The sequence below is a fragment of the Ictidomys tridecemlineatus genome, chromosome 7 (genome assembly GCF_052094955.1).
Source record: "Ictidomys tridecemlineatus isolate mIctTri1 chromosome 7, mIctTri1.hap1, whole genome shotgun sequence".
NCBI classification, from domain to species: Eukaryota; Metazoa; Chordata; class Mammalia; order Rodentia; family Sciuridae; genus Ictidomys; species Ictidomys tridecemlineatus.
In genome coordinates, this window is record NC_135483.1 from 134,323,880 (window position 1) to 134,342,705 (window position 18,826).

Here is an 18,826-nt window from a genome sequence, read left to right on the forward strand (position 1 = left end):
ATATGAATTATGTATTTTTTCCCATCCTTTTAGATTCAGTCTGTGGATGTCTTTTCCTAGGAGATGAATCTTTTGGAGACAACATATTGTTGGGGCTTGTTTTTTTTTTTTTAATTTGATATGACAGTCTATATCTTTTGATTGATGAGTTTAGGCCATTTACATTCAATGTTATTATAGACAAATAATTTTAATTCCTTGTCATTTTGATTTATTTGATTGGAGGGGGAGGGGAAGAGTCAGGTGGGTTTCCATAACCAGTAGTCCCCTATGTAAACCTCTCTCCATGTTTGATTTTCTCCTGGTCACTTAGGTATACTCCATGTCGCGCAGCGGGTTTGCCAGAACTAAATTTCAGGCCAAATTTGGGTTTGCCAAGAATCCGCTTTCCCAGATGCCAGCCCCCCTATTGCTGCTGCAAAATGGTTCCTTCCTCTGTTCTCCACAGGCATGCAGGAGAGAGGGGGCTTCATTCCACACAAGGATATTGTTTGTGCACCCCGCCTTTCAGTTTAGTCGGGCAGTGTCTTTGATTTCTAAACTCTCAGTACTCAGACACCTCAGGCCTCCTAAAATGCAAGTTACTTTAATTCCCTTACCCTCCATTTTGCTCACAGAGGCACTGCTCTGGCTGGTGCTTCTGGCAACAGCAGTGGCTATAGAGCTGGAGATTTCTTTATTATTTTATTATATCCAATATCCTGAGTCCCTGATTTGCTTTGAATGTCCAGTATTAAATTCCAATAAAGTACCCCCCCCTTTTTTTTGTTTACCCACTTTGCTGTGAAGCTGCCATTCTGCCTTCTTCATTTCACATCATGGAGCAGTCAGGAAAGTGACTGTCTCTATTCCACCATCTTAAAACCCCTTAGATAATTGTTTTGCTCCTAAAATAATAGTACTCAATTCTTTACTTCATGGTACAGGTAAATGCCATCATGTCTGTGGGAAGAGTAAGCTTCTTGAGGGAAAGGATTACATATACATTGTTGCTGCTAATTTTATTTTTATTGAACCTTGCACCATGACTCATACAATACTAGTGTTCATTTAAAAATATATCAAATGAAAGAAATGCTCTCAAGAGCAATTAGCTAGTGAAAAGCTTTGTTGTTAAGTGACAGTAAGTTTAATGTGGACAGCAATAAGGACCATCAGGAGAATATTTAAGTCATGGAATTATTACGCTTATTTGCTTCTAGAGTCTCTGAGAGAATGAGAAAGGCCTGGATCATCTCCATTTATTAACATAACCAGAGTGTAAAAAATTAAATTTTAGAAATGGATGACACAAATCAAAACTATGCTGAGATTTCATTTCCCACCAGTCAGAATGGCATTAATCAAGAAAACACATAATAAATGCTGGAGAGGAGGTGGAGAAAAAGAAACAATTTTACATTGTTGGTGGGATTGTAAATTGGTACAATCACTATGGAAATAATTAAGGAGATTTCTCAAAAAACTAGGAGTGGAACCACCATATGACCCAGATATACCATTCCTCTGTATTTATCCTAAAGAATTAAAGTCATCATACTACAGTGATGCATGCATATCCATGTTTATAGCAGCACAATTCACAATAGTCAAACTATGGAATAGATATCCAACCTTATGAATGAATAAAGAAGAGGTATATATACGTAATGGAGTTCATGCATCTATAAAGAAAAATAAAATTATGTCATTTTCAGGAAAATGGATGGAAGTAGAGACCATATGTTAAGCAAGTTGTCAAATTAATAAGGTTAAGGGTTATAGATTTTCTCTCATATGCAAAAGCTAGAGAAGAAAAGGAAAAGAAAGGTGGGGGCAGAGCTCACAAAAATCCCAGGGAGATCAGTAGAGAAAAATGTCCAAGGATGGAAGATAAAGAAGGAGAGGAAAGGTGCTGGGGAGTGATTTTGGCTAAATTATGTTGTTAGATTGTGGATTGTGTGCAGGTACAAATAGGTAACAAAAATTCCATCAGTATGTACAGCTTTATATAAAGCACCAAAATAAATAAATAAGAGAGAGAGAAAAAGAGAGAGAGAGAGAGAGAGAGAGAGAGAGAGAGAGAGAGAGAAATGGGTGACACAAAATTGTGATTCATTTTTAATGTTTCCATTTAACATTAAATTTGCTTTGCTTTTAACCCCAAACAGAGTGTATTGTCCTTGTGTTATTGATATGATAATGACAGGATGTGTTAAAATCTATTTACTCAAAGCTCATGAAATTGGATTCATATTACATATTAAGTGATGGAATTATTATGCTTTGAAGTTGATTATAAATGAAATATGTTAATTTTAGTGTATCTATATAGCTGTATATAACCTCATTTAGAGTCAAGTTAATAAATCTGAGGCTCTTCAAGCACTGAAGGCTCAACCCAAATGGCCCTTCTTAACTTTGTGACAGGCACTGTTTATCTTAGAAATATATTTTTAAGGAGTAGAGGACACCTGTGAGACTAACAGTGAAGGCATAAATTTGTCTATTCAATAGGATTATTCTCTCATCCCCTATAAGGAGAGGGAAGAATGTAGTAGGCTCCCATGATCAACTTACTGTGGTCACATATTATAAAGATCACCAGTGTTGACTGGAAAAACAGTGTAGAATCTCCAGTGGACATACTTAAGTTTCACTTTGTGATCATTACTAGTTAACAGTTAAGATTATGTATTATGGCACTCTATAGGTTCTGATAACATCACTCTGCACTTCAGATCTAATCTTCATTAATGGATGACTATCTTAATTAGGAAGTATAAATGATAAAACAAATAAGTGGAATATATGTATTTACTAGTAAAATTTATAGGAAGACGTGATAATAAGAGGGTGGGGTGGGTTGTCAGAGACATTTGATGGAAGAATGGAATTTAAACAGAATTTAGCCTAATTAAGATGAAACTTAGCTTTAAGTGTTAATACCTTTATCTTGTATCTAAAAACCAACTACTGTACTCAACTACTGTACCTAGGTACAGTAATGTGAGAACATGTGGGTTATCTCAACTCATTTCAAAAAGTTCTTTTAATTAGAAATTTGAAAACAATTCAACAATGTAATGGGTCTGAGAAAAAAGTCTAGTGCAAATTTTAGGTATTTGAAATAAACTACACTAAACAAAGAAGGTGAGGATGAAAGCCATTTATGTTGTTCACACCACACATGGGCTATTATTTTCAGCGATAAAGGACACACTTTGAGAAAGTTATTGACAAAATGGGACTGTTACAGAGGAGAGAAATTAGAAAAATGAAGAGATACCATTATTGCATCTTTTCATTGTATACAATGCTCATACATTATGTCCATGATGTTTTAAGTAGATGGAGAAGATAAGATGTGCTGTAGTCTGGCTGGGCACAAAATAACCAGGAGGTCACGAGCCACTTGTAGGTGCAAACAGGAACTACTTTATTGCCCGAACCCAACAGGAACTCTCCAGAACTTCATGGAAACGCCTCAAGAACTCAAAAGTAGTGGGCTCCCGAGGCAGCAGGAGCCACCCCACTGCTGGACAGCAGAGGTCCACATACACAACTGAATACACGGCTTAGTTCAATTTAGCATCATCCAGTTACAGCAATCAGTCATTATCTTAATAATTATACACAGCTTAACTTAATTATCATCATCTTAAAGGCTACCTGGGGTTATTTCTCAACCACTCCTTCTGGCAAAATGCCAGGTGCTATCTTGACTTGGTTATGGCTCTCAACAAAGATGCAGAGGATTGATGGGTTACTCAGTATGAGGAATGTCTTTAAAATTGAATTGCTTAGAAATGTACTGGGATGACTTGAATGATAAATTCCTACTGGAAATATTTAAACCAAAGTATGACCATTGGTCAAGAAAGTTTCAATATACCTTTGTAGGTGGTGATGAAGGATAAAAAGGGTACTAGGTGTTATTGTTTTCTGGAAAGTGACAGAAACTTTCTTGAGTTTCCTTGAGAGTGGGGAGGTTAGTGGTTAGAAGAATTGGATCTAGAATTACAGAAATTGTTGAGGTTTCCGGTAGCCCATGTCTCTGTCATGACAGCATGATTTTTTTTTTTCATGAAATCCTGGCTTCACTCCATAGAACTATACCACCTTCTCTTGCAGCAGACCAGCTGTTACTCAGTTCTCCGAGGGAAAGTCAAGGAAAGAAATCTGACAGGCTTAGTTAAATACCTTCACCTCTGTTGAGCACAGCCTCTTGAGATTCACCTTCCCCTAAGAGGCTGTCAGCTGTTAAAAGTTATATTTAGAAACGTTACAATTCTAAAGACTTTATTTGAAAGTGATTCATGAATCTGGTAGTGCCCAACCACAAGTGGTTTGGCCTCTACAAAAGGGTATAAGGCAAATGCTTTCATAAAACAAGAAACAAGACAAAATATTTAATGTTTTAAAGTGAAACCGTAGCTTTAGAGTACCTAATGAGATTCATATCACTCAATGGCCTCAGCAGCGTACATTTAACCACTTACTGATGAGTTCTTTAACTTTTGTCTTTTCCAGCTTAACAGTGTGAGCCACAGATTTTGGACCAGGATATTGCTTCCCCAGTGATGGTAGATCTCATCATATCTTCATTGTACTTGGTTCTTATAACTTCCACCAGCTTAGCCAGAGCTCCTTTGTCTCCTGAGTTAACTCATGTGAAGGCAATGGCAGTGCATATCTCACTGTGAACTAGACATCTCAGTCTACCCTTCTTTTTGATGATGCACTGGGGGACTCCTGTCTTACAACACAGGGTACAGGAAGACAGCTAGCTCTATGGGGTTCAAGCTATGTGCAATCACAAGCTAAGCCTTGTCATTCTGCACTACGGTGGCAAAGGACAGGTGGTCTCTTAATGGGGACTTCCCTTTTACCTACAGCTTCTCCTTAGCATGGCTAATGATATTCTCTTACTTTTTATTTGATCTGCCCATGTGAGCTAGCTTAAGCAGGTGGGTGGCTGTATGTCCATCCAAAGCCTGGGTGAACTGGTTAATGACTGGAGGCACTTTCAGCTGCTGATAGAAGATAGCCCTTTGCTGTTGCAGCCAAATGTAACAGAGTCATTTCAGAAAATGGGTCAGGATTTTTTTGAATTGTATGTCCTGTCCAATGCCATTATTGGACTTTTTCTCAAATGGGGGATTTGCCACCTTCTTGGTTTCCTGCTTCTTTAGGGGAACAGAGGCTAGCGCCACTTTCTTCCCCGTGGCCTTCTTTCCTTTTGGCATCCTGGGTGGCTAGAAGAAAAAGCAATTAGTTATTTTAACATAGTGTAGGAGTGAGCACTCCTTGGGCCAGGTGTCAATCCTTCATCCGGTCAATGGCTGGAGCACTGGACCAGTGACTGTGGCTTCCCTGCAAAGCCTGGGGAAATGTAGATAAGAAAACTCATTTGAGCTAAAGACAGGTCTGGTCAGTGGCCTCCACCTCAACTAGTATAAATGGACACACTGGATAGTTTTAAGTTTTTTATGACCTTATTTCTCAATTCCATGATAGAATGTAAACTGAACCTTTGTTGCTGGAAGATGAGGGGCAGGTATAGCAATTCCTGATACGGGGAATGAGGCAAAATATGTATTATTAGGGTAAATAAAATAACAAGGAAAATGAGGTGTGTGGAACCAGATAAAGGTAAATGCTGATTATCTTTATTATTTCTAATTACTTTTTAGTTTTCTACATTGTCTTTTATTACATATTATATTTCTGTTAACTGTGGCAGTATCGTGGGCATAATACCAAACAAAAAAGTAGCAAAGTTATTCAGTTTTCAAAGATGGAAATTATTTTTTAAGTCACAAAGAACTTGCTGGGTTAACTGCCTCATGCCTGTAAATCCCAGAAACTTGGGAAGATAAAGCAGGAGGATCACAAGTTCAAAGCCAGTCTCAGCAATTTAGTGAGGCACTCAACAATTTAGTAAGATCCTGTCTCAAAGTTTAAAAAAAAGGCTGGGGTGTGGCTCAGTGGTTAATCACCACTAGGTTCAATCTCTGTACCAAACACACACACACACACACACACACACACACACACACACACACACACACAAATTAATTAATTAATTAATTAAAAATTAAAAAGCACTATTAGTGTTTGATCAGTCAAACATGCTATGCTGTAAGTGACTTCATTCTTGAGTGATTGATATGTTTACAGAGAAAGTCATGTGAGAAAATGGAGTGAAGCAAGACGTTTTTTCTCTTGATTATTTTTGGCATTTTAATCTTTTTAAAAGGCATTTGTTTTTTAATTTCAATTTAGTTTGCTTTAGTTTTCTTTCTTAGCTGTATTTTTTCCCCTCACAGCTATTGTAACCTATTTCTTACTAACTTCTTACTAACATAAGAATCTAAGATATTTTCTAAAAAAAAAAACTGTTAGTGTGAGCACAGTGACCACTTGCCAGAGAGCAGTCAGGAACTCAGCCTTATTTTTAAAATAAGTTTTAAAGTAGTTCAGAAAAAAATTTCATAAGAAATCTTTTAGATTTGTCAAATCTAAATTTATCTCACATAATGATCAAGAAACAGAGAGAAACTCCACTATCCAGATACAAAATATATACCCCATAGCCAAGCCCCCAGTGAACCACTTCCTCCAGTCCTAACTCACCTGCCTCCAGTTATCACTCAGTTAATCCATCGGGGATTAATTCACTGATTAGGTCAAGGCTATAATCCAGTCATTTCTTCTCCACAACTTCTTGCATTTTCTCACCTGCACGGTATTGGGGGACACCTTGCATCCAAACCATAACACATATGTAGTAGATTGAAACTGAACCCCTATCTTTCACCTTGCACAAAATTCAAATGTTTCAAGGACCTAAGAATTAGGCCAGAGACCTTGTGCCTACTAGGGAAAAAAACATAGGCCCAACTCTATCATGTCAGCTCAAGAACTGACTTCCTCAATAAGATACCTAAAGTGCAGAAATCTAAAATCAAGAATCAATAAATAGGATGGATTCAGACTAAAAAGCTTCTTCATAGCAAAGGAAACAATCAATAATATGAACAGAGAGCCTACAGAATGGGAGAAAATCTTTGCCACCTGCACCTCACACACAGCATTAATCTCCAGGATACACAAAGAACTCAAAAAACTTAACACCAAAGAAACAAATAACCCAATCAATAAATGGGCAAAGAAACTAAACAGGCACTTCACAGAAGAAGAAATATGAATGGTCAAAAAATACATTTTAAAAATGTTCAACATCTTTAGCAATTAGAGGACTTCAAGTAAAACACTGAGATTTCAGCTCCCAGTCAGAATGGCAATTATTAAGAATACAAGTAACAATAAATACTGGTGAGGATGTGGGTGAAATGTACACTATATCTTACTGATGGGAATGCAAATTGGTGCAAAAACTCTGCAAAGCAGAATGGAGATTCCTTAGAAAACTTGAAATGGAATGACCATTTGATCTGGTTATCTAACTCCTCAGCATATATCCAATGAACTGAAAATCAGCATACTACAGTGACACAATCACATCAATGTTTATAGCAGCTCAATTCACAATAGCAAAGCTATGAAACCAGTCTAGAAGTCCTTCAACAGATAAATGAATAAAGAACATGTGGCATATATACACAATGGAATATTATTCAGCCATAAAGAAGAATGAAATTATGGTATTTGCCAGCAAATGCATGGAACAGGAGACTATCATGCCAAGTGAAATTAGCCAAACCCAGAAAACTAAAGGCTGAATCTTCTCTCTGATATGTGGATGCTGACTCACAATAGTTGGGGGTGGGAGTGGGGGTGAGTGGAGGTTCACCAGATTGGACAAGAGGGAATGGGAAATATAGTAGAATGAATTGGACATAACTTTCCTATGTTTATATATGAACATACAACCAGTGTAACTCCACATCATGTACAACCACAAGAATGGGAAATTACACTCCATGTACTTAAGATATGTAAACATACATTCTACTATCATATATAACTGGTGAAAAGAACAATAAAAAATGAATTTTTACTTCACAACCAACTCTGAAATTGTTATCATTCCATTTTTGATCTATGGTAAGTTTTGTTTAGCTCATTTTACCTGTAATAATTTTTCTTAACTATGAACTGACATCTGTATTTATTTATTTATTTATTTATTTATTTATTTATTTATTTATTTTGTATCAGGGATTGAACCCATGGGTGCCTAACCATTGGGCTACATCCCCAGTTCTTTTTATCTTCTTTTTTGAGACAGGATCTCACTAAGTTGTTTTAGGGCCTCACTAAATTGCACAAGCTCTCTATGAACTTGAGATCCTCCTGCCTCAGCCTCACCGCATGCACCACCACTTGAACTGATGTGATTTCATCAGTGATTTCAATGATTATAAATGTATTCAGTAGAGATTTTTGTCTTTAGTAGTTAGCATAGTTCCTTGTACATTTGTACATGTTCTGTTCCTTGAAGAAGCAGAAAGTCCAGTCCCTAGGATCAATTTTGTGGTGAGCTCAGATCTTGTGGCTGGTCACTTGGGCCACATAGTTCTTCTGGTGAGCTGCATTTTGGGTGCAAATATTTAAAATCTCTTTTTTCCCCTCCATTTTATGCCATCAGCTAGCCCAGATAGAATTAACTTCATACAGGAATCAAAGAATTCCATTTTTTTTTCTTTGCTTTCCTCCTTTATTTTATACTGCATTCCACTAATTTTCTTAACCTATTTTCATTCCTCTTTCTTTCCAAAGACTAGATTCTATTTGGATGGGGTCCTGTCAAGTCTTTAGTGTTTCCTTCCAGGAGAATTCTCATTTGCACAACAGAATATGAAAAGGCTGACTGTTCTTGAAACTATTGACTGCTCCTTCCACCCAACATGTGTGCACAGTTTCTGTTTACTCTTCTTAGGACTCCTTCCTCACTATTTAAATATTTAACACCTACCCTACCCACGCACACACTTTAAGGAAGAGAACACCAGCAGATGCATCTTTAAAAAATGGCTGTGTTCCCAGTCATAACTGACTGGCTGAGGTGATGGAAGGTTCCAGATTTTCTGGGTGATCTGCTAGAAGACAGAGAAGAGGAAGATGGGGGTAGGGGGTGGTGTTACCTTGTTGGTATGGAAGTCACATTGTCATAACAAACATACAGTAATTAAAACATAACTTTATTTTGGTCTCTTACTTCTCCATTTGAAATTCATTCAGGGAGAGAATGTCACCTCGAAAATGAATGACATTTCCTATAGCCCCCATGACAATTGTGTAATAGGATCTAGGGTCTCAGTGGGTTAAAAAGTTTCCCAAGGAAGCAGGTGGGAGCCTGTAACCTGGGAAGGCAGGAAGTAAGAGGATTGGTTGGCTTTGGTCTTCCTGAATCCTTCCACTTTTCTTATTTTTTTTTTCAAACAGATTTTGGCAGCTCTAGCGTTTGAGAGTCTGAGAAAGGCTGTTCTTTCACACTCGAACATAACTGGTACCTTGTAACCAGGCTTCTTTTTCAAAGGTGAACACGTGCTCTCTCGCTTGTGAGTTGATTTCATGAGTTCTGAAACAGACTTTAACCTCACTGGTGCTCTCTCAACTCAAATTCCTATTATTTTACCCTGTTTGCTCAATCCCTCAGAAGTTCTTGGAAATCTGGTAGTGCACATTTTTTGTGTACATTTTATGAGTTTTGAAAATGGTGTACATACTTGTACCCATCTCACCAATTAGGAAAAAGACTTTTCCCACCACTACAAAGAATTTCTTTGTACACCTTGCAGTCCATCTTTCTCTACCCCTGAGCCCAGGTAACCACCAATCTGCTTCTACCTTTATAGGTTAGATTTTCCTATTATAAATTATCATGCAGATGAAATCATATAGGAAATAATAATTTAGATTTTGCTTTATTAATTTAGAATGATTTTAAGATTCATCCATATCAAATAGTTTGTCATTAATTCATTTTATTAATATGAATAATATCTAATTAAATTGATACATAGCAATTTGCTCATCAATTTAGTTATACATTTGAGTTGTTTCCAGTTTTCAGCTACAATTATAAGCCTGGTGTGAGCATGCATGTCCAAGTCTTTGTGTGGACAATTGTTTTCTCTTGGTAAACACTTAGTGGTATTTTGGGTCATGTGGTAAATATATATCGTGACTATAAACTGCTACACCATTCTCCTCTCTCTCCAGAAGCATATGAGTGATTCAGCTACCTCAAGTCTTTCCCAATATTTAAAGTGGACACTTTTAAAATAGTAGACAATTTAATGGGTATATAAGTGATATAAAATTTCAATTTTAATTGGCATTTCAACGATGACTTCTAATATTGAACATTATATATCTTATTTTATGAAATATCTTTTCAAGAGTTTTGCAAGCCATACACACAACACTTAATGAATATTTGTTGACTTTACATAAGTTGAATGCAGAAAACATAGCTCACTAAAGGATCTCAGTTGAGTTTAAATTGTTTCTTCGCATTTTTGAGGTTCTGTGCAAGTTACCAATTGAAAAGTTAAAGGCAATTTTGAAGAACTTAAAAGAAAGTGTGCATTCTCACCTGCCTACCAAATATGGCTTTAGACAATTTGTTCAAGGTCACATAGGAAGGTAGTGGACAAGGATGAGAAACCGTATTTCGTCATTCTCAATTGAATTCCCTTTATATTTAACTCTGGATAAAATTTTAAAAATTGATTTTCCTATGTTATTTTATTGAATTTATGCTTGATTCAATTACAGTTTCACCACAGTTATCTCTTCCTGTTCATCATTACTAAGTTTAGCCCCGTGATAAAGACCTAAGCATTCCCCAAATTTATTTTCCTTCATGAGAATATATTCCAAGTTCCAGACACCTGAATAACAAATGAATCTTAGGTGTTTGTTTGGGAGACCTATGTATTAGGTAGTATCTTTGTTTCTTGCATTATTCTTTTATAAGTGATGAAGTGTTTACTAATTCAGAGGTGACTTGTCTTAAACAAGAAGTACGCTGTGTAATAGCCTGAGTTCTATAATTGCATTTAGGTGTGACTCAGATGAGCTCTATGTGTGCTGTGTATAACTGGATGATAGGCTGGGCTACTCTTTTGCGTAAAACAGGGCATCATTTCCATTTAATAGCTTTGTTAGGATTAAGAAGATAGTGAGAAACAATTCAATAAAAGCCCCTGGTTTTTATCCACGGAAGTTCAGATAAAATTTGCCTAAAGCAAAATTCTATTTAGGCAAGGAAATACAGGAAATAGAGCATATTAGTATGGCTTGTATGTCAAAAACAGGAAACTCCTGTAAGCATCATTAATTTGCCTATTTCGATAGATATTTTTAAACCAAAATCCCCTTTCCTTAAAAAAAAAAAGAAAGAAAGAAAGAAAGAAAAAGAAGAAGAAGAAGAAGAAAAATGCCTTATTTAGCCCTTGAGGCACAATCTACTTATTATTCATTTTTAGCATGGTACATTACACTGACAGCTTATTTTTAAGTCTGAATTTTTCTAATTCTTAAGTATTTGTTTTATACCTACCACTTTTTCATTGAATTATAGTGTATAATGAAAAGTGGCTTCTTGAATCACTGGATAGAATATGTGGTAATCAATTTAGTTTATAGTCCATGTTCATGATTCCTCCAAGATTCTATGTTTTGGTAGTTTAATCACCGTTCTTAACAACCATCTTGAAATTTAGAGATAAAAGAAAAATCTAATTTTGGTATCCTTAGTCACAAAAATAGTTATGGAACAAACTGTAGATGAAGAAGATAGATGAGTTTTATAGTAGTTGAAGAAAATTTCCTAAAATGTTCCTGTTTCTCCCTACATTTATTAGGGGCTTGATTTTCAGTTGGTACTTTGCTGGTATTACTGTACTATCTTATAACATGTCTGACACTTTTCACTGCTGCTTTTGAATATCATTGAGTGGCCTCCTTTCTTCTTTACCACCTCTCTATGAAGCAGTTAATATTATCCCCGATTTAGAAATATTGAAGGTGAAATGCATCAGTTAAGTATAGAAACTATCCAAGATTAAACAGTATGTGCTTAGTTAAGTTTGTGAACCCAGGTTTGAGGAATTCTGAAGTCCATGCTCTGTCCAATACCCTTGTAGAAATTTACTACATATCTTATAAAAGCAGACAATTGCTGTTACCAAAATTTTATGTTTAGTATTTACAAAGATCCCTGAAAATCCATAGTATTGTAGATTTTTGGTTAACAATCTCTGTTTTTCAAAAGAAATCATTTTCAAATATTTGCCCAGTTTTTGAATAGTTAAAATTAGATTGCTAACATTTATTTGGTTTAAATGAATAACTTTATATTTGATTATACTGTAAGGTCAGTGATGTTTTGATTTTTTTAAAACTTACACACACACGCACACAACACACGAAGATTATATCTATAACATCATATTGAACTTTTTTCACTAGCTGTTGAAAAAGATTTTAATTTTTACATTGCATTGCTGTAATCAAAATACCCAGTGGAACAACTTGGAGAAGGAAAAGTTTATTTGAGGTTCACTCTTTCAGAAGTCTCAGCCCAAAGACTGCTGACTCCATTGCCCTGGACCCAAGATGAGGCAGCACATCATAGTGGAAGAGCCCAATGGAGGAAAGCAGCTCACTTTATAGTAGCCAGGAAGCAGAGAGAGTGAGGGATAGAGGGCCAGCTGGGAAGAACAACCTGTCCAGGGCAGGCTCCCCAGTGATCCCCTTTCTCCAGCTACACCCCACCTGCCCAAAGTTACCACCCAGTCGGTCCATTCAAAGTAGAATTGACTGATTAGCTTCTAACTGTCACAATCCAGTCACTTCCACTCTGAGCATTCCTGCATTCACCCAGGAGCTTTTAGGGGACACCACACAACCAAACCATGACAATGCCCTATAAATCTAACACGTAGAATCATAATCCTTAATTTATAGATATTCAAGTGTTCAGTATTTCGGTACATATAATTGTTCTCATATCTGGAATGGGGCATCAGAACATTTACTGTGACAGGAACTCAAACACGAGGTTCCTCTACACATCACCTTCCTTTTTCTTTGTAGGTGTTGCTATGCTTTTTAAGTATTATGAGGTTTTAGAGAAGAGATTTTCCCTATAATTTGTATTAATTCATGAGTGAATAAAATCTAAATTATGCTTTAAAAATTCTCTGAGAAGTAGGCTAAGGAAAAACATTGTAATCCTCTTATAGATTTACTCCAGGGTGTTTTATTTTTTATTTTTAGCGTTAATAAAATAATAATATGGAAGCTACTTTAAATCCTTTTGAAGCGAGGTGGGTGGGGTATAAATGAGTAATCCAAGTAACAAGATATTTTGAACTATTGACAAGGGTTTGATCCTTCTTTTAGGCCTGGTGATCCTGAAGTAATTTTATCCACACAAGAAAAAATTCAAAGCATTTAAAAGATCTCGCTATAATTACACACTTCATGGTGGCAACTATTATAATAAAGCTCAGCTAATTCGTTTTTTAGTCACATGTTATCCATTAGCTTAGCATTCTTGGATATCTTAAGATTAAGGTCTAATGAATAGCTTATCTTCATTTGATTGACAGGGAGGACTAATGCCTTCCACAAAACAAAAATTCCCTTTTCCTTTCATGACACTACATTCATGTGTTCTTGCCATAAGTCCTTCCTCTTCCAGATGCCTAAAACTGATAGAAGAAAAACAATCTATAGAAAATTAGCATAATTTAAAAACAATGGGAATGTTTTGTTTATAGAAAGCCAATTACACACATATTAGAGAGCTTATGATGTCTTTTTTTATAAACAATGAACTAGGAGTTCATATAAACTGGGAGTTTTGTATTATACATTTCAAGTTATAAGAATACTATACAGCAGCTATTCCCCAGTGAAGGGGCAAAATATCTCTCTCTCTCTCTCTCTCTCTCTCACACACACACACACACACACACACCTGTCATTGATGTATTCTGAAATCTGATCATCAGTGAGGATAGGTTAGGTAATTGCCTGGTAAAAACTCATTCCCAAATCTTATATAGCAGATGTCTAGCTCTTGCTCACATTAGATGGCTCAAATTTGCTCATTACCCATCATGTGGAGTCAGGAGATATCTGCTTATGGTGTATTTTGGAGGCTCATTTGTCAGGATAACCATCGCCTAGAAAATTGTGTGTCACTATGCTAGAGACCAAAGTGAGAACTAGGTGGGTTTGTCATTCATAACAAAATTCTCTGGCTCAAAATTGGCTTGTTGCATCTATGCATCACTTCTTAATTAGGAAGAGACATATAGGCCCACTTACCACCAGGGAGATGGAAAATACAATCTTAACATGTGCATGCAAGGTAGGAGAAGAGGAAATGCTTGTGAAGCAATGGTATTATCAAAATCAATATGTACAAACAATTTCTGCTAAAGTAAATATAAGTATTATTGCAATGATGCTTGTCAAAAAAAACCTTTATAATTGGATATAAGTTCATGTAAATTATGTAGATTGGTCACAGCTTGCTACAAAAGATGAGATCCATAGTGTTTAATAAAAATGTTAAACTTATTGTAATATCTGAGAATTTTATCTTTTATTAAAAAAAGAAAGAAGACCAGAACAAAGATCAGTTTTACTCAAGCAGTTGGTTACAAGGAGCTGAAGGAAGTTTGGGATAATTTTCAGACACCCTGGGACAGAATTATTCAATGAGTGTGTGCACTGTCCTGGCTCCAGACTTAATTAGTAATATTTGGGTACTTCAATCTTTTTTTTTTTTTGTATATCATCAAAAATTCGAAGCTCCAAGCACTGAGAATCATTGAATTGAAAAGGGATTCATGATAGGAGGAAACAGGGCCCATCCTCTAATAAGCAGGAAAGAAACAGGAAATTAAGTTGTCAGGAAGGCACTAGGAAATGCTTCTGAATATAATAATCTTCCTTTATAATTTCAATAAATACTTGATTTTCCCCATTTTTATTCCACTTTATTTACCCTCATTTCTTACTGGGTTTTTCACACAACTTAACTCAACAACTTCATGATACGAGATAAAAGTTGTCCTTGAAAGAGTTACCTTGACAAGTGCTAATTTCTTTTTCTCCACCTTATTATTTTGAAGCAACTCAAAATTACAGACAAACATAAAGAACAGAACAATGGATATCCACTTACCTTTTACTTACAGTAACCACTTGTTTGTACTTTTCTATATTTCTCTCTTTTCAGCTCACACACACACACACACACACACACACACACACACATATCCAAGTGCATATATGTACATGTTTGTAGGTATACATATTTACATTCTTTTATGTATGCATATTTTTATATACATATACATTAATACTAGCCTTTTGTCTAAATTACTTGTGAGGAAGTTTAGATGTCATGGTACTAAATTTTGCCCTAAATATTTCAGTATGTATTTCAGTATTCTTCTATATAAGCATAATTATCTACATTCAAAATTTGAATATGATGAATTAAACACTTATTGAAATGATTCATTTAAAAATTTTCCTTATTGTCCCAGTATTGCCCTTCATAGCCACCTAACTTCCCCCCATCTTTAAACCAATCAAAAATGAAGCCCTGTGTTTAGTTATAGTGGAGACTATTATTGCTCCAGGGACATAGATCTGATCCTCTCAATCAGGAAATTATCTCAGGCTGCCAGAACGTGCTTTGCTTGCTGGGCTCACAGATTGCAGGAAGTACAGCATGGGCTGGAAGGGTTGCTCCCAAGCAACAACTGATAGGATAACTCCAAGGTCATGTAATTTCCCCTGGGGCTTGGAAGCAGCTTTCTGTGGGGTCAACTGATACAGGCTCTGGCCTGGCCACTTTTTCCTCTCAGCCTAGCTTCCTTAGTTCCTGGCCTGTTTTCCCCGGGAACTCCTATAAGGAACAACTTGGTTATTTGTCTCAGGTTCTGCTTTTAAATTAGAGCAATTTCCCTGCTATAGATATAAAACTAAAAAGGTGATTCATTTTAGCAATTATTCTCAAATTGAATTTTTTCTGATTGTTTCTTCATGATTAGATATAGACAAAATATTTTTTGGCAAAAAGACTAGGTGGAAGATGATATGTCTTGTTTTTTGAAATTCTAAATTCTGATATTGTCTTTCTTCTAAGAAGTGCGTAATGTATTGGCCAGCTTGCAAATGATATATAGACATCCATTAAAAATTGAATTTATTCCATTTTATACAGGTTTTGAATTTCCTCTCTTGAGTTCCTCTTACTTGACTTACCTGTCTACAGGTTCATCAAATTATGTTCTTATTCTCAAGAAAGGGAAAACCTGATGTGGCAAAAATTGACATAAGTTTTTCTTCTATACTCCACTTATCTGAAGGTTTACTATTAATATGTTTTCTGTTTAATGCCATTAGAAATACATATTCTTCTGACATAAATCCATTAACACAAATTATGGAAAACCAGCTTAACATTTTAGCGACTTAAAATTTCATTGTATTTCAGCCACCTAGAAAAACATTCCTAACTTCTAGAAATTATTAGGCATCTTCCCCTCACATCTTTTAAAAATTTCAAACCTACCATCACATCTGTCCCAGATGTGACACTTTTCAGAGTTCTAGTGGGCTAGTGGGATTTTATCATGTGTCATGTTCTTGAAATGGAAGACCAGCAACAGGGGCTGTTCCTCCTCCTCCTTTTCCTCCTCCTCTTCCTCTTACATTGATCCCTTTCCCACTCACCCCTAAATTAGCAGACCATGATTGGATGACTCATGACTAATCTAAGGGTCAGAGCTTCTTTCCTGATCCCTAGGAAGTATCCTGAAAAAAACTCTCCAATAATTGTATGTTTCAAAACAAAAGGTGGGGGGAGGGGTTCTCTCTTTATCTTTAGATTCTCTACATTTCAAATTAAATGATATGTCTTTTCTCCAAACATTCAAACTGAGTTTTTTTTTTTTTACTTCTTTGTGGTATTACTACTTTAATTCAATGCATGCTATATATTTGATGGATAATGAAGGTGAATGGATATTCAAATTTCAAGGGAAATAAGAGTTTCACTAATTGACCTTAAGCTAAGTTCCTACCAAAATGAGCTTGGATAAATGTAAACGTGGGAAACGCGTTTGCAGTTTGCAGGCCCTACAATGTCTACCCTCTAGGTTCCTCTTTCATTCCTCTCTTTCCTCTTCTCTCCCTGCTTCCTCCCTTCTTTCTTCCCATTCCTGTTCCATTCCTCCCTTCCTCTTTCCAGCATGATATTTGAAGAAGAGGCTTAGCAGAAGAAAGCAGGATTCTAGCAGACTTAAATCTTCTTTGTCTCTAAACCACTACTAACAGCAGTATTAGTCATCGCTCCCCCAGCTGCCCACGGTGCTATTTAAGCATCCCTCTTTGGGTGTGTTTTTCTGTTTCCTTTTTCACTCCATAGTCACGGCTGTGGAGGAAACACTCTAGGCAACGCCTCCCACACACGAACACATAAATATTTATTAGCTTTTTATTTGTATAAATCTGTTCTGTACAACCTGTACGGTTTTCATTACTGACATTCTTCTTTATTATTTCATATGTAAGTTCATTATGGTGGTTAAAAGGGACACATCATTGTTCCTGTTCTGAATGGTAGAGGTCTTAAACATCTCTGGCCAGTGAGAAAGTGTGCTTCTTTTTTAAAACATTTGAGGGCATAATTATGGCAATCTCCTTTGCTTAACTTTTTTGGTAACTCGTATTCCACTAGGAATTATTTAAAGCTACCTTAAGTCAGTTGGTTGGTTACAATTCCTCTTTCATTTAATATTAATTCAATAAATATTGAGTGTTTCCTATGCACCAAGTGCTGTATTAGGTACTGGTAATGATTACGAAATGGACTCAATCCCCAAATGCTTCACAACTTGAATTAAACAGAAAACAATTTCATAATAAATAGTAGACTCTTATAAAAGTATGTGTTGAGACCTAAAAGTGTCTTGAGACCTAAAATTTTGCCCTTTGCGTGTATATGGGTACAGTTTAATTTCTCTGGCCCAGTTCCATGAGGGATGAAATGAAATTAAATGAAAGGGTTGAATTAAATGACACAGCCCATGGTGTAACAGTACAAAATTGTGGTAGCATAGGGAATTCCGAGACTAGACCTGTTTGCCCTCAGATCCATCCCCAGCTCCCTCTTCTGCTCTGCTCTGTTCTACTCTATGCAGGAGCAATATACCCCCACACCCCCTCACCCCAGCCCCAGGCTGACTCTCCCAGACTCTCTGGGTCTTCTGGCAAGATAAAGTCAAAGGGAGACAGGGTTATAGCCATGGTAAGGGCATCATCCTGTAGTAGGGTACAGATGAGACAAGGCACCAAAGATAGCAGGAAACAGTTTTATTTGGCTGCAGACAGGTTCAGAGGGTACAGCTTTTGCTGTAATTAAATAATCCCCTGAACCCTGAGTTCAGGTAGCTTCAGAATTTTATACCCAGCACGTAAGGGGAGGGGCTCAGAAGTTCACAGTTTACAGGAGTTCACATAAAAGCCGCTTTTTCTTTCACTGTTCTGGGCAAGTTAACCCTTCAAGGACAACACCTGAGAAGGAGAGAGCTTCTTGTCTCCTTTCTTTCCTCCCCCTGCCAACTGTTACCATAGAGCCCAATTGGTAACTTCTCTAAGAAATGTAGACATCTCTGTGAAGCGACAGCTCAAGGCCAGAGGACTTGTTAAGGGATTTGTCTTTATTTATTTTTTTTTTAAATCACATTTTGCATTTGCAAACACACTTCTACAAACTACTATACTGGATAAATGTTTGTAAAAAACTAGTAAAGGGCTATTCAGCACCTGGAAT

The 18,826-nt window shown here is 36.4% G+C and overlaps 1 long non-coding RNA gene and 1 pseudogene across 4 annotated transcripts in view; one reads left to right on the top strand and one right to left on the bottom strand.

Moving 5' to 3' along the window:
* Positions 1-18,826, top strand: part of LOC144365556 (uncharacterized) — a 259,899-nt gene that overhangs the window by 63,236 nt on the left and 177,837 nt on the right. The gene's annotated exons all lie outside the window — the stretch shown is intronic.
* On the bottom strand, positions 4,456-5,228 carry LOC101965765 (large ribosomal subunit protein eL8 pseudogene; annotated as a pseudogene).